The sequence below is a fragment of the Schistocerca serialis genome, chromosome 1 (assembly GCF_023864345.2).
Source record: "Schistocerca serialis cubense isolate TAMUIC-IGC-003099 chromosome 1, iqSchSeri2.2, whole genome shotgun sequence".
NCBI classification, from domain to species: domain Eukaryota; kingdom Metazoa; phylum Arthropoda; class Insecta; order Orthoptera; family Acrididae; genus Schistocerca; species Schistocerca serialis.
The window spans coordinates 960,493,214-960,505,376 of record NC_064638.1 but is presented as its reverse complement, the minus strand read 5'-3'; positions in this window follow the sequence as shown (position 1 = coordinate 960,505,376).

The window sequence follows — 12,163 nt, the reverse complement described above, 5'->3', positions numbered from 1 at the left end:
TGAAAACACACATCTTTTCAGAACATTCCACATGCCTTCACAATGAATATCAAGTTTTTTTATCAAATAGGACACAATGATACATATAAAGACATACATACAAGGCCTTAGGAAGCATTGAATTGTCCGATTACTATCCGGATACACATAAAAAAGAGGTGGTATTGGACATTTAATATGAGTCCTGGGGGTAGCTGTATCATTATAGACTGTTATGGCTCATTAGCACCTTTAAAAATTTGACCAACAATTTCAGCATGCAAACATATTCAAGCTCTTTTCAATGTGGAAGTCACTTTTCACTCCCACAGACTCCCCTAACTGTATTATGCTCACTCTCTCACACTGCTATTTTCAGCTTCACCCTTCCCACAGCACTATCACAGCCTACTATCTTCCAGTTCTTATTACTTTTCCATCCCTTTCCCACTATCACTAGCTCCATCTCTGTCAGTATAAAAAAGTGTGAACATGTTGCAAATGCCAAACTTTTGGGAAAATTTTAAAGGTAGTGGGAAGGTAGAATGAGGCAGTTGGCACGCTTTTTTCAGAGTCCTTTAAACAGGAGCAAATTTGCCTTTTTTGTGCTATGACAGGAGCATTTTTCTGTTGGCTCCTCCCTTCTTTTCCCTGTTACAGCACGTCATGTCACTCATATAAATGAACTTTATGGGCCAGTTAAATGTTGACAGTTTGCTTATGTGAAACTGAAATAATGCAAAACTAGTTTTATTTCTCAAACTGGATTTAATTTGTACAAAAATTTTGCATCCATTATACATCACTTTATAAGCTGTATGAACTATGTTCTAATAATAGTTCACTTACTAGCACTAAACTGTAATGCAAGTTTCTCTTAATGTGATCAGGAAGTTTCATCACTCACAGAATGAACTTTTGCTCACTGTCTGCTCATGTACTTACCCACTCTACAGAATTCTTCCTCTATTAGAAACTTCATTAGGGTTGTAGCAAATGTCTCTTCAGTCGTTAGGTGCTGTAATTATCATGGTAATTAATACAAGAGCATTAGGTGGTTTTTTGGAAATCTGAAGGCTGTGTGAAATGCACTGCAATTGTTTTCTGTTCCTTGTGTTATGGAAATGAGCAGTCTCACTGAGCTCCAGTTTTGTGAAACCCCATAATGCTCTCACAATGGTTCTGAATATACACACTGATGGAAATGTCAAAGTATTGAGGTCTTTGAAACAATTTCTAAAAGACTCTTTTTGCTTCTTTTTTTAGGACACTCTGAAGGGCTTTCTTCTGCAGTGTGAGTATTCTTTTCATTCCTGTAATAGTTGGCTTCCATATTGCATCTATGGTTCAAAAAGTCCATGATAGGTTGGTTGGTTGATTTGGGGGAGGAGACCAAACAGCAAGGTTTTCTGCCCCATCAGATTAGGGGTGGATGTGGAAGGAAGTTGGCCATACCCTTTCATAGGACTCATATCAGCATTTGTGTGAAGTGATTTATGAAAACCACATAAAACCAAATTCAGTATCATTGGACACAGGTTTCAACTGTCATCCTCATTCATGCAAGTTCAGTGTGCTAACCACTGCACCACCTTGCTCACTGTCACTTCACAAGAAGTCTGTATGAGAATACTGAGCCAGTTGTTTCATTACAAATATCACTGAGATAAGCTTTTAGAAACAGCATTTATCTTCTCTTTCAAATTTAGCTCACTGTCTATTATTATACCTAAAAACTTAGTTGAAGCTGCTTCTTAATGTGTTCATAGTTATATATTGCCTCCTGTTACTCAGGTGCATTGTTGCAGAATCTGCTACATGTCCATGAAAGCCAGTATTTTCTAGCTTCTTTACTAGGACTGCATGATAAATTGTGCCAAGCACCTTGGATAAGTCAAACCCCAGATATTACCATCCTGTTGTCATAGGCATATACAATAAATTCTGTTAACGATTCAGTTTCTGTTTCCATTGATTTCATTTCCTGATATGCATGCTGTACTATAGTTATTACATTATACTTTTTGAGGTAAGCAGTTAGTCCGTTTAGCAAGAACATTTCTAATATTTTAGAGAAGCCTCATATTATAGATACTGTTCTGTGGTTGTTGGGATGATCGTTCTTTCCCTCTTCGTGCACAGGTACTACTTTAATTAATTTAAGCTGATCAGGAAATACTCCTTGTTTGAATGAGTAGTTGACAATATAGAATAATGATATAATTACTTCTGCTGCCACCAGCTTGATCAGGTAGTTGGACACTTCATCATGTCAAGCAGATTCTTCAAATATTAGTTTAAGGAACATTGAGTTGATTAGCTTGTCTGTCAGTGTGGCCCGGTGATTTCATTGGTTACTATATCCATGTCATAATTTTCACACTGTATTTAAGTAGTTATTGTTCAAGATGTTGACAATTTATGCTTTATGTCTTATGTTTTTTTACTTACTGCCATACTTTCTGCTTCAGTTGTTTTCTGTATGTATCTTTTACTGCCCCTTTCAGAATTAATTATATACCAGGCTGTTTTCATTTTGTTTGTTGCTTTTGAAATAATCTCATTAATTGATATGGCTTTTTCTTGTCCTGTCAACTGTTTATACATATGCTGGTGCTGTTTGTAAGGTTACAATACTTTTCATGTGTTTTATTACTCTTAAGGTAATCCTCAGATCTGTTATACCTCTATGATTCACTGTTTGTTTTGGAAAATTTTTCTTTTATTTGGTTTTTGGAAATGCTGTATTAAAGTTATGTGTTAAGGTTTCTTGGAAAATATCGTATTTTCCACATGTCCCCTGGGCTTGAATTGTATCTGTCCACTGTTCTTTTCTCAATATTACTTTAAATATATTGATGTTTTGTTGGCTTCAAAGCCTAACATCATCTTACATTTTTATCTTCTGTTTGTAAATTAGGATTTTTGTATACTACACACAGCTGTCCAAAAGATCTTAAAGTCCTGTTTGTAGAACCTTTGTTTCAGATGTATTTATATCTACTTTAGTGATAATATTGTCAATAACTGATTCAGTTTTGAACATCACTCTTGTTGGTTCCATTAAAGTGTCCTTATGTTGCATTTTAATAGCATCTCCTCAAAGATTTTCCTTTCTATTCTTCTCTCTTCCCATATCAATATTAAAATCACCATGTATTACACAATCTTTCATTGAAAAAAATTATTACTATTATTATTATTATTATTAATAGTATAACAGGAAATTTGTTTTTTAGGAAAGTATTTATTTTGACACTTGGTGAGTGGTACGCACAGAATACTCTCAACCCATTGTACACAATACCTGTAATTTCAAAATCCTTTTCCTTCCTTTTGGTTAAATTTTTGCATGTATCATTCACATTACTATCACACTTCTCAGCTATTTTAACAAATCTTGCTACTCTTCCATCCTTATGTTCCTATACTGAGAAATAGTTTGCAACAACTTACTCTTTTATGGTGAAAGTTCATATTTGATTGCCTTTCAATCAGTGTTCACTTACATTGTGTCTGGGCATGTTTCATTTGTAAATACTTCTAGTTTCAATTTTTTATTGGTCATACATTGTTTACTTCCATGCAGAATTCTGAGTTTAATCTCTTTATCCTTGATATTAAAATTTTGTCACAATTCTGAGGTGATCAACACTGAAAGTAGCCAATTAAGCCATTGTCACAAATTTAAAAATGCAATGCCTTAACGGTAATAGAATAGCAGCCACAATGAATAAGTTTTCTAGAAAGTACTCTGAGTAGAGAGAAGATGCCACAGGAAGGGTATTGGTTTGGGCATTGGTAGGAAATGTTGTGTGGGCTCATGAGGTATCATATGAACTCACATGGAGAAGCTGCATGGTATGACAGTGCATTGTCAGTGATCATATATGGTCAGACACAAGGACTCACAGTGTGGTGGCCGGAAGTACCAGTGTGGAAGGGGCAGTGAGGCTTACCATGCAATATAAAGGTGAAGGTGGTGGTGTCTGAAAGTGAGTTCACTTCAGATAGCCGTACAGGCAGGATATCTGTGCAGGTCAGATCTGGGGCCTGTACTTTTAGTATTCACCCTGGTTCTGCTCACATTCACACTTAGCCACATACCTCACTACAGGGGATTTTTGGAAAATAGGGAATAGTGTACTTTCATTCAGGTTACTTGTTCAGTTTTGCTCAGATGACTACTAAAGATTGTAGTTATTCAAGTCTTGCTTATTTGTTCATATATTTCCAGACTGAATTCTGTAAGTCCTTCAAAATGTTCAGTTAGCCATCTCCAAGTTAGCTGACTGGATGTATCATCCTCAGATTCCTATGTCATTAAGTTTCAAACTCAGAAACAGTGTAATGTATTGAATTTTTTTCTTAGCAATTACTTCTCAGCACAATCTACCCTGCAACACCATTATGAGGCTTTCAGACTGTTCCTGACCACCTTGTATGTAAACGAGAAATGATGTTAGCCAAAACCTCGAATAATTCTTGACTGATTCACTTCAAGTTTTTTGTAATACTTTAATAAACATTTGGATGGACATAAAGTACATAGTTTATAAAGGTGAAAAATTGTTAGCCACAATCTTGAAAAATGCTTGACTGATCTACTTCAAATTTTTACGTGATAATCTAATAAATATTTAGATGGACACAGGCTGCACATTTTTTTAAAACAACAATGTACATGTTTTCTTTTAAAACAGACTGCAAGAAAGAAAATGCTATTCTGCACTCTTCTGCACAATGAAAATGTGTCGTTTTGTTTTCTTTCTCACCATCACTTTTAACTATGCTTACAAGGCATTTAAATCATTAGGTAAATTGTATCCCCCACACATTTTATCCTTAGATACAAAAAGTGTATGCACAACAATGAACCATTTTGTTTCTTCCTCAAAGCCAGTTTTAATAGAAAACATGAAAATCTTATTTATGGTATCTAAATTGTAAACCACTTTGTAATCCTACCAATTTGCAGATTACAATTATGTGAAATACTGTCATTGAAGCTACTATCCTTGCAGATCCAACAACTGGAGAGGTCTGTCTCATGCCCTCATTACCAATGATTCCAATGGATTTACCCATTCATTTCACATGACTTCAGTCTGAAATGACAATAAACAATGCTCGCAATCAGAGGGGGGAGGGGAGAGGGAAAAGGGGAGGATGGGAAGACAGAGGTAGCAGGAGGAGATGGAGAGGTGAAAGAGAAGGTGGACAGAGAGGGAGGATATGGTGATGGACACAGAGAGGATGGAAGTGGAGATGGACAATGAGAGGGAGAAGGATGAGACAGACAGAGAGGGAGGGGCAGAAAGAGATTAGGGGTATATCCATTCCTCAAACATATTTATCAGTTGTGAAGGATTGTTGGGTTCACTAGTATTACATTAATATAAAGGCATGTGCAAAAGACAGGTCAATAAACATAATAATAAATAATGAAAGTACCACAATATCACTAGATTTATGTCATCACTAAATGAAGCATGACAGTAAGAGTACAACCAACAACATGATAATAATGCAGCAGTCCTGAGATTAGACCATTAAAAAGGCAAAATAAATCCTTGTGATGATTGTTTAGTCGGGAAATCAATCTGAAGACTGTTTCTGAATACTGTATCCCAAAATTCAAAGGAACAAGTGACCACTTTAGAATTTTTCTGTAATGATCTCACAGGACCGATTGATGTTCCAAGTTTGCGAAGCAAAACAAAGTTAATGATTATTTTGAATGATACAAACAGGCATATTGGTGAGTTTCTTAAAAAATAAGGATAAAATATTTGAAGAATTCAGTATTCAAATGGAAACAAACAAATAAGTATATACTTGACCAGAATCTTCACTGAAAGTGGACTGGAATTCTCTGCACACAAATGGTTGCATTCCTGTGAATCTGAAGCAATTCAGCATGAAGTTACACGTACAGTGCAGCAAAATCATGTGACCAAATGCCTCAATAGAACATTAAAGAATATAGTAATGTTGTGGTTGCTAGGAGGTAATTTACGAAAGAGTTCTTGGACTAAGCTGTTGTACATTGTTGCATACATAAGAAATATTCTTACAAATAGCCACATCAATTCTGGCATCAATAGGGCACATTGACCAAGTAAAGCATGACTTTTGAACTCTAACTGCTCTGATGAGCCGCCATGTTAATTTTCCAGTCAACATTTGTACCTTGTACAGTGTACAAGTATTATGGGAACAGTTTGTTGCGTATACAGTTATCCGTATTTCCATTTCCCACATATGTATTGTTGTTGTTGTTGTGGTTTTCAGTCCTGAGACTGGTTTGATGCAGCTCTCCATGCTACTCTATCCTGTGCAAGCTTCTTCATCTCCCAGTACCTACTGCAACCTACATCCTTCTGAATCTGCTTAGTGTATTGATCTCTTGGTCTCCCTCTACGAATTTTACCCTCCACGCTGCCCTCCAATGCTAAATTTGTGATCCCTTGATGCCTCAAAACATGTCCTACCAACCGATCCCTTCTTCTAGTCAAGTTGTGCCACAAACTTCTCTTCTCCCCTATCCTATTCAATACCTCCTCATTAGTTACGTGATCTACCCACTTTATCTTCAGCATTCTTCTGTAGCACCACATTTCGAAAGCTTCTATTCTCTTCTTGTCCAAACTGGTTAACGTCCATGTTTCACTTCCATACATGGCTACACTCCATACAAATACTTTCAGAAACGACTTCCTGACACTTAAATCTATACTCGATGTCAACAAATTTCTCTTCTTCAGAAACGATTTCCTTGCCATTGCCAGTCTACATTTTATATCCTCTGTACTTTGACCATCATCAGTTATTTTACTGCCTAAATAGCAAAACTCCTTTACTACTTTAAGTGTCTCATTTCCTAATCTAATCCCCTCAGCATCACCCGATTTAATTTGACTACATTCCATTATCCTCGTTTTGCTTTTGTTGATGTTCATCTTATATCCTCCTTTCAAGACACTGTCCATTCCGTTCAACTGCTCTTCCAAGTCCTTTGCTGTCTCTGACACAATTACAATGTCATCGGCAAACCTCAAAGTTTTTACTTCTTCTCCATGAGTTTTAATACCTACTCCGAATTTTTCTTTTGTTTCTTTTACTGCTTGCTCAATATACAGATTGAATAACATCGGGGAGAGGCTACAACCCTGTCTCACTCCTTTCCAACCACTGCTTCCCTTTCATGCCCCTCGACTCTTATAACTGCCATCTGGTTTCTGTACAAATTGTAAATAGCCTTTCGCTCCCTGTATTTTACCCCTGCCACCTTCAGAATTTGAAAGAGAGTATTTCAGTTAACGTTGTCAAAAGCTTTCTCTAAGTCTACAAATGCTAGAAACGTAGATTTGCCTTTTCTTAATCTTTCTTCTAAGATAAGTCGTAAGGTTAGTATTGCCTCACATGTTCCATTTCTACGGAATCCAAACTGATCCTCCCCAAGGTCTGCTTCTACCAGTTTTTCCATTCGTCTGTAAAGAATTCGCGTTAGTATTTTGCAGCTGTGACATATTAAACTGATAGTTCTGTAATTTTCACATCTGTCAACACCTGCTTTCTTTGGGATTGGAATTATTATATTCTTCTTGAAGTCCGTGGGTTTTTCGCCTGTCTCATACATCTTGCTCACCAGATGGTAGAGTTTTGTCATGACTGGCTCTTCCAAGGCCATCAGTAGTTCTAATGGAATGTTGTCTACTCCCGGGGCCTTGTTTCGACTCAGGTCTTTCAGTGCTCTGTCAAACTCTTCACGCAGTATCTTATCACCCATTTCATCTTCATCTACATCCTCTTCCATTTCCATAATATTGTCCTCAAGCACATCGCCCTTGTATAAACCCTCTATATACTCCTTCCACCTTTCTGCCTTCCTTTCTTTGCTTAGAACTGGGTTGCCATCTGAGCTCTTGATATTCATACAAGTGGTTCTCTTCTCTCCAAAGGTCTCTTTAATTTTCCTGTAGGCAGTATCTATCTTACCCCTAGCGAGACAAGCCTCTACATCCTTACATTTGTACTCTAGCCATCCTTGCTTAGCCATTTTGCACTTCCTGTCAATCTCATTTTTGAGACGTTTGTATTCGTTTTTGCCTGCTTCATTTACTGCATTTTTATATTTTCTCCTTTCATCAGTTAAATTCAATATTTCTTCTGTTACCCAAGGATTTCTATTAGGCCTAGTCTTTTTACCTACTTGATCCTCTGCTGCTTTCACTACTTCATCCCTCAGAGCTACCCATTCTTCTTCTACTGTATTTCTTTCCCCCATTCCTGTCAATTGTTCCCTTATGCTCTCCCTGAAACTCTCTACAACCTCTGGTTCTTTCAGTTTATCCAAGTCCCATCTCCTCAAATTCCCGCCTTTTTGCAGTTTCTTCAGTTTCAATCTGCAGTTGATAACCAATAGATTGTGGTCAGAATCCACATCTGCCCCTGGAAATGTCTTACAATTTAAAACCTGGTTCCTAAATCTCTGTCTTACCATTATGTAATCTATCTGATATCTTTTAGTATCTCCAGGATTCTTCCAGGTATACAACCTTCTTTCATGATTCTTGAACCAAGTGTTAGCTATGATTAAGTTATGCTCTGTGCAAAATTCTACAAGGCGGCTTCCTCTTTCATTTCTTCCCCCCATCCATATTCACCTACTATGTTTCCTTCTCTCCCTTTTCCTACTGACGAATTCCAATTACCCATGACTATTAAATTTTCTTCTCCCTTCACTATCTGAATAATTTCTTTTATCTCGTCATACATTTCATACATATATGTATTAGACTTCATTATTGAAGAACAGAATGATTACACTGTTACTTGACACACAGAGGTGTTGGCTATGAACAGGCATAGTAAAAAGGAATATAAATTTTCAATAGCAATTTAGTTAATGTAATAGTGACAGTAATGAAGTTCAACAACATGGAACGGATAAACTGCTTCTCATCACATAGAAGATTTTCAGCTTTTGGGCAAAGTCCTTCTTCAGAAGTAGAACTTCCACATATTCACACAACAACAACTTGTAAACACACAGCCATTGTCTCCTGCACAAACACCTGATGAGTTGGGCCTCAGCACCTGGAGACCAAGGCCATCTGTGAGTTGTTTTGTGAATGGGTGAGAATTCTACTTCTGAAAAAGGTCTTTGCCTGAAAGCTGAAAATCCTCTATATGTTGAGGAGCAATATAGCCCTTCCATGTTCTTGAACTTTGTTATTGACAGTATTACATTAATTAATTTATTATGAAAATTTATGTTTTGTAACAGGATTTTTACCTCATTAATAGTACAAATTGAAACAAATCATCTGTTTTTATTGTAATTCTAATTGTGTTCACAAGAAATAAAATAAAATATTTGGTGAACAATGATTTATTTTACATTTTAATAACAAATTAATTCTCTAAAAATTTTGTTATAAACATATTTTAGGTGTTTGTGTATGTTGTGGATTCTGATGCATACAAATCATCAGAGGTGAATAAGTATTTATTCCATCCCAAAACAGTTGATATGTAAATAATTCTAGAATAGCCAAAGAAAAGTTAATCTACACCATAAACATGAATTCAAAATTTACATTTATGTTACAGAAACAACTATTAAGTTCACAACAAATGGGAAATATGAATAGGCAAAACAGCAATTATTCAAAATGTCCCAGAAGCATAAGCGACTATTAGATCAAATACATTACTAGTCCTTCTATAAGTCTTTTTTACTATATGGTACACCATTTTGCCACATTACAAGCGATTCTGACAGAATATGTGGTTGAGATGTTTACATTCATCAGAAATGAAAATGAGGCAAAAGATGAAAACTCCTCTAGGAACCTGTTTTGCAATCAAACATACACATATGGTGCCACACATGTCAGAAGTGAAATGTGAAAACAGGGAGTATATTGATCAACTACTTGACAAATTTTCTGGGTGAGAAGTGAGATGATGAATTTAAAAATCTGCAATATTATGTGCTTATTTGTGGCCTCCTTTGTCTCTTACAGAGGACGTGACCTGGCATTCTTCTTCTACTGTATTTCTTTCCCCCATTCCTGTCAATTGTTCCCTTATGCTCTCCCTGAAACTCTCTACAACCTCTGGTTCTTTCAGTTTATCCAAGTCCCATCTCCTCAAATTCCCGCCTTTTTGCAGTTTCTTCAGTTTCAATCTGCAGCTGATAACCAATAGATTGTGGTCAGAATCCACATCTGCCCCTGGAAATGTCTTACAATTTAAAACCTGGTTCCTAAATCTCTGTCTTACCATTATGTAATCTATCTGATATCTTTTAGTATCTCCAGGATTCTTCCAGGTATACAACCTTCTTTCATGATTCTTGAACCAAGTGTTAGCTATGATTAAGTTATGCTCTGTGCAAAATTCTACCATTTTGCCACATTACAAGCGATTCTGACAGAATATGTGGTTGAGATGTTTACATTCATCAGAAATGAAAATGAGGCAAAAGATGAAAACTCCTCTAGGAACCTGTTTTGCAATCAAACATACACATATGGTGCCACACATGTCAGAAGTGAAATGTGAAAACAGGGAGTATAGTGATCAACTACTTGACAAATTTTCTGGGTGAGAAGTGAGATGATGAATTTAAAAATCTGCAATATTATGTGCTTATTTGTGGCCTCCTTTGTCTCTTACAGAGGACGTGACCTGGCATAGCTTTCTTGGTGGCAGAGTTATCACAGTACTGTCCTAAATTTAACATGAATAACTGGAATGCTGCAAAAAGTTTACTAAGGCATGTGAAGGAAACAGTACATTACAAACTCACATATTGTCCCACTGGTCCAACACATGAAGCACTAGCCAATGTGGATTGGACTACTTGTAGAGCTGATCACAAAAGTAATACCAGATGTTTGGTAATACTGGACACATCTCCAGTTATAATGTCTCATGTTTCACTGTGTATGGTGGTTGATGGCATACACAACTAAATGGATTACCCAGTACATAGAAACACTTGGCTTACTCAATAGACAAAAACAAATGAAATACTCAATACACAGACGTTCCTCAAAATCACAAAAAATTTAGTCTTTGAGTAAGTAAATAGCAAAGTATTACTTTATTTATAAACAAATATAATGAGATGTTTTCTAACTATGGATGTAATACAAATGATATTAAACTTACTATTTTTCAAAAAATTAATTATTTTTCATGTACTGCCATTATTTCAAAATTTACTTGTTCAATTTTATTTTCAGTTGACATCATTATAAACTTTTAAAACAGCCTCAGAAAATAGATTATCAATACATAAGCCATTTGTTGTGTAAAAGAATTTTATTGATGTATGTTGAATCATCGTTCTTCTTGGTGACTTATTGAATGTTGCTGTTGGTAGGAAGCTGCTTGGTTGCGTGTGTCGTGTTATACTGTGAAGGACTTGTCCGTACATTGAAACTGTGGTGTATGTGTCAGAACATGTAATAATTAAATGTTTGTGCAAAAGATAATGTGCCTGCAATGATTCATCCCAAATACATATTGTACAGAAAAATTGAATTTTCTCTCATAAGAAGAAAGTATACTCCTAGTTGAACCAACAGAGACATCAAAATATATTGATATCAAGACAATAAGTTAAGTGGAAAAAAAAAAAAAAAATTTTTCACCCCCCCCCCCCCTTAATAATTCAAACATTCGATAAATGTTGCAAACATATATGCAAGCAGATAATTTGCAGAATTTGCAGTTAACATCATATTTAAACAAAGTTGACAGTGTACTGGAAGATTATAAAACAAACTGCAGTTGGATTGGACTCAATGGCAGCAATTTATGTGTCAGGGGCAGCCTGTAAAAGAGGGATGGTGTAAATGACAGGGTTATTGAAGAGCCTTGACTTGAAAAAATGGATGTGATAATTAAGGTATGTATGGGGTGATAATCAAGCAGCAGTTATAAATTCCAAGAGTCATGTACATAAGTCAAGAATAAAACGAACTGCCACAAAATGTCATTTCATTGGACAGAAGGTAACAGATGAAACAACTGACATTTCATAACCTTGAAGGCTAAAAATCAAATAGACTTTATAATAAAGCCACCGAAATAATTCAAAATAATATACATGATTAGCGTTTACTTCAGATATCATTTAGAGGGAGTGGGGGAAGTGCTGAGT